This window comes from Thermobia domestica, chromosome 2, assembly GCF_964235325.1.
Source record: "Thermobia domestica chromosome 2, izTheDome1.hap1.1, whole genome shotgun sequence".
In the NCBI taxonomy this organism is placed as follows: Eukaryota; Metazoa; Arthropoda; class Insecta; order Zygentoma; family Lepismatidae; genus Thermobia; species Thermobia domestica.
This window is the reverse complement of record NC_137455.1, coordinates 114,216,332-114,222,331: the sequence shown is the minus strand read 5'-3', so window position 1 is coordinate 114,222,331 and position 6,000 is coordinate 114,216,332.

The window sequence follows — 6,000 nt, the reverse complement described above, 5'->3', positions numbered from 1 at the left end:
TCGATTAATTGTGCAGCGTAAAAGGACACGTTACGCCATTGACCGCTATCTGGAAGAAATCGTAAGAGGTGTTAATTTGTTCTAAGTCAATGGAAGCGAAGTTCAGTGATTTAACTGCTCGAGAATTCCATTTCTCCAAAATTGTGTTAAAGGTGGTGAACAATCAGCCAGCACATCACCTACATATTTGTCAGCTTACAATGGACATTATCCAAGGTCCGGCTCCGGAGGACATGTATGCATTATTTGCCATGGTGCATGGTGCATGGTGATGACAGAAATTTTTGCCATGGTGCATGTTTTCTATTTTCTAAATAATTTTAAAGAGTTGTGATGTGGTTTTTAGAGATTACTGGAGAAGTCCCTTATTACACTTTGTTAACGGAGTGTTAATGAAGGAACAAAAATGTAAATACATATAAGACCTAGGAGGAAGTCGTATGGTAGGTGTGACTTTGACGCCAGCCATCTTGAAATCAGCCATTTTGAATTAACGTCGTTTTTTTAAATGGGAATATAGTAATATGATACATAATTTCGGGCTAGATTTTAATCAGGAAGGCAATGGTGAAGTTAGGTTTAAAATACGCCCATTTGAGGAAAAGTTACAGGCATATTAATTGATTATAATTACTATGTGCGTAAGTACCTTACCTCCACTTCTAACCCGAGTGTTAATGATAAGTGGATAAAAGATTCGGTAATTCATATTATACCTAGAGGCGAGTGTTACGGTATGGATAACCTTAACTGCAGCAATCTTGAGATCCGCCATTTTGAATTAAATTGATGTTTTGAAAAATTAGAATCATGGCATGTGACACCTCATTTAAATAGCACATTTTCCTCAAAGGCCAATGGTATGCTTATTGATGCTCTATAGTTAACCAGTATAAATTTTGGACTGCTTCTAATGTGCACCACACGTCCATTATTCGATCGTTCAAATTGGCAACACTCCTAATTTTCACTGCGTGTTTTAAAATTCCAACTAATACTTTGCAATTGTTGCCATGGCTCATGTTTTCGAAATTAATTCCATTTTTTAAGAGTGCGATTTGTCAGTTCATGAATAGTGTTGTTATAAACATAAAACAATCTTTCTGAATTTTGAAGACTTGCAATATAATTATTTACTTCCTATACTTGCCCTTCAAAAACTCGTTTACTGACATGAATCATCGCACAACGAAACAACTACAACTTTGCATTCAGGTAATACCAAAGGCCTAGATTGTAATGGATAGTAGATGAGGCGAGAAATCAAATGAAAATAATTTGAAGGAAAACGAAATATGATTGTTGTGTAAATCAATGGTCATTTGTTTTATTTTATATTTCTTACTTTATTGTTTATTTATCTATTTTCTATGGCATTTTTTGCTAGTCAGTCAAAACTGTCATTCGTTTTCTAGGGATTGTTGTAGAAGGTTCATATTTGTAAGACTTATAATAAGTTTTGATTGAGAACTTCACTAAGTTACACCTTTTTATAAACAAGTTACCTGTTTTCATATTTTGTTCAAGGTCTAAACAGCGTGTTGGAAACTGTCATATTGTGCCTCTTTGATATTTTCTATCATTGGTGCTGTTCCATTGAAGTCGTATTTATTAAAAGTATTTTATTGTTTGTCATTTCGCAACATGTAGGCTACATTTCCTGATAATTTTGTGATCATATAACAACAATTTGTTATAATTTCATTTGTATTTCTTTACGACACATGGGTCCATAGACTTCTAATATACACGGTGTTTCAAAACAACACCGACATCGTTTGGGAGTTGATTCCTGACACCAAGATAAGACAAAAAATATAGACTAACCTGTGTGCACAAATACTTTCCTTCGGAGTTATAGAATGCCAAAAAACCTGAAAAAATGAACTTTAAAGGTCCATAGCTCCAAAGGTCCATAACTATTACCAAAGCTTTTATCTACTTATTATCATTAATACGCGGGTTAGAAGCGGAGGTAAGGGACTTACGCACATAGTAAGTATAATCAATTAATATGCCTGTAACTTTTCCCCAAACGGGCGTATCTTACACCTAACTTCGCCTTTGTCTTCCTGATTAAATTCTAGCCCGAAATTATGTATCATATTACCCAATTCCTATTTTTAAAAAACTTGACCTTACTTCAAAATGGCTGACTTGAAAATGGTTGCCATCAAAGTCATACCTACTATACGGCTTCTCCCTAGGCCTTATATATATTTAAATGATTGTTCTTTCATTAGCAATCCGTTTACAAAGAGTAGTTAGGGACTTCTCCAGCAATCTCTAATAACCACATTACAACCCTTAAAAATTATATATACATAAAAATTAAAAATCTGCAAGATAGCAAAAATTTCTGTCATTACAAATAATGCATACATGTCGTCTATCGAAAAAAAAAATGTTTCATTGAAATCGAGGCCGGTTAATTGGGTGATGTTCCTTGTTAGAAAAAAAAGAGAGGCACAATTCGCCAGACAAATTATCTTCATATAAGGCACTGTTACTACGGGTTAATTTGTGCGTTTTGTTTTGTCAGTTTTAAAGATAAGAAAGAAAAGAGATAGTTAGTAAGGATAGTAAAATTAATACTCAATATTTTAATTGCACGGCCGTATAATAACCACATACTAAAAAATATTGTCAATACTTTTTGTTATATTTTCACTCATTCAGTATTATTAAGCTACACTAATTATAATGAGAAATAATTTAAGTAATCCCAAAGTTGAAATTATTGTTGTTTGAACGTAATCATTATTTGTGTAATTATTTAGTGTTAATTTTAAAAATCCTTCGAACTGCCAGTACATACGTTGTGGAATGTGCTTCCGGTAATTAGTAGAAGCAGTGAGCTATCACTCGCACCAAGTGTAAAAAGGACAAAGGAAAGCAAATAAAATTATTTCTCACATATAGATAGGTCAGACACAGCCAAACACTTTGCCCACCAACTCTCATCTAAATAATCTCAACTTTAGATGGCTGTTGGCAAAGCATGGTATTTATCCTGGTGGAAGAGATGATTGGGAGCTTCATATATTTATTTTTTTGTTTGGTTTCGAGTGCAAGGGTAAATAGACCTAGCCTTTCATGCTAGCGATAACACTAATTTCTACATGAAACTTGACTGGAAACCTTTCTGAAACGTGACTGGAATTCTGACATTTCCAGCAAGGTTTTGTGGCTAAAGTCCAAATATTGCAACGGGATGAATATCGAAAAGGTACATGAAATTACAATCATCAATGTTAAAATGAGTGAAGTAGTTATAATTATTACTTATAATAAGCCGATTTCATACTAAGCAGTAACTTAATATCGTTAGCCAAAGTATCTATTAATATTAACCTTCGATGTTCTACCCATTCCACCATATTTAAGGAATAAGCACAATCAGATTTACATGTCTTCCTCAAAGTTAAGTAACATTTGGGTCAAATATATTTTCTGTTGAACCATGCAGCCATTTATGCCTTGATAAGTTTTGTAACAAGAAGGGCATATTGCATCTAATGGAACAGAGGTATCTATATTGAACTGCAAGGACAATATGATAAGTTTGTAGACTAGTGATCATTCTCTTTTACATAGGCGTACTACTGGTCAGTCTGACAACTGACTTCATTAAACACATCTGTTAAAGCGTTTTTATTATATGACAAACTTAAGAATTTTTATTTTCCCTTATTTGCAATTTTCTTTACATATGCTGCTACCAGATCTGAATAATGATCAATAAGTTACATGATAGTGCTTTATGCTTCTTCTTGTTACCGTCAGACATATCCGTACCGATTACCGTAAAATGGATCGTGTTTTGAAGACGCACCTAAAGGCTAAGCAATTCATATTGTTCAAATGGGCCTAGAGTGGCTTACGACGACGCATAAATATAATTGAATTTGTGTCTGAAGTTGTATTTCCTAATTAGTTAAGTATATCTCCAACAAACAGAAGCTGACTAGCAAAATTAGGACACATCAAGACTCACTTATGTTGATAGAATTAACTCATGGCTTTAGGGCGTGTCTAACGTTTTGAGCTGAAATCATCAATCCCTATATAATAAAATGGTGAACTTCCTTCCAAAGTATTACGAAAACTATTTGTCTTATGCAGTTCAAAATTTCTCCAGATGTTAACCTACCCCAATACTATACGTTCACGTTTTTATTTTTAAACTACCTCTTATAGTTTATTAATATTACATTTTAAAATGAATGTGACAACGCTGGAAATAATATAAAAATAAACAAATATAAAAATATTGGAGAATCACCAGGGTTACTTTTCCTGCTCGTGAAGTTGCAGATAAAATCTCTCATGGTTCATTCACACCATTGTTCCTCACTGATCTTCAAAAAGTTGGTAGGGGAGGATAACAAGTGATGAAATGAGAAAAGATTGTTCATCTAATAATGTGGAGAGTGTATATTTTCGATGTTATGTTAATTGACAATCTGATCATATGATCGGAAGAAGAAAGGGTTGCGGAAGGCAAGACTGGCTGCTGTCAGAAATGAGACAATCTTATCTGCCTACACATCTTTTTACTTGTATTTTATAAAAGCCTTGTCAAACAGAATGCACTTTCCCTATTTTCATTTTTCAACCATTTTTAAGCCTAAGTCTTGATTTTTGCGGGGTGAGAAAGATGAGACACAACAGAGGAAACGCAAAACTAAAAGCATTATTACCAATATTTTGCTTTCCAAAATAAGGAATATAACTTTAAAAAATAAAACGTATAACTTTAAAAGAAATATCTGGGAAGATGAAAAAACAAATCATGGAATTTCAGGAGTATGCCTAATAGTAATATACAAAATAAATAAATAAATATTACAATATTTCTGAGGATCTAGATCATTTGCACCCGACAGTGGCATTCCAAAGATAAGCAAGTGAAATTTTTTTCACTTGATTTTGACTGAAAACCTGATTTATAGAATTGATTGAAAAGTTCGGGGGAAAACAACGATAATTCTAATTTTAAAACCACGTGAGTTGGTAACAGGGTTACAGGAAACAATAATAACATTCATGTGAGCTTAATTGCGGAAACAATTCAAGATTTTAAAAAAAGCGTACTAAATATGCTGTTTTTCAAACTTGAACTCTTTCGACATTAATCTCACATGAGTAATATCATTGTTTTATATATATATATATATATATATATATATATATATATATATATATATATATATATCCAGGGCGATTCAATAAGAACGTACCAGGACTATATCGCAGCTAATACTGCACGTAGAGCTTTCAAACAAAAAATTGCATTACCAAATCGTATGTTTAGAATGCAATAAAAATAGTAGCAAGACCAGCGGCATTTCGTGAAGACCTCCGACAGAGGGCAACTTGAAAATTTGAAATGGAAAGTGGTATAACTGTTGAAATCGTTCGAAAGAACATTAAATGTCATGCAATTTTTAGACGACAAAATTTGTCATATCCTTTCCCAGTTAGCCATTAAAATATTCACTATACACTTGGAGAATAATAATATTTATAATAAATAAATGACAAGGTAGAACATAATAAGTGATTTTATTAATTTTTGAAAGAGGAAAGGAAAGATATGTAAGCAGTTAGTTCCCGGCTTATTAATATAACACTTGCGTCGAAGAGAGATCTTCACAATTCGCTCATCATATAATTTAATTAGATAAAAGTGCAGAACAAGAATGAAGTGCCAATTTTTTTGTTTTGAAAATTTACGTGTAAAATCTGTTAATTCAGAAACGAAGAATTTATTTATGTAGGCGAATAATGTGTAATTCATGTAACTGAGATACAACGCTAAACATTTTGCCCCATCACCATGATATTGTTCTATGTAAACAATCCAATGAACATAAGTATTTAGCAATATTATGAAGGTTAATTTACATTTATGCACTAATAATTATAACAAATATATTCTGATCAGTGGCATGTTTAGGGGGGCTATCGAACTCGAAGCCCCCCGAAATAATTTCA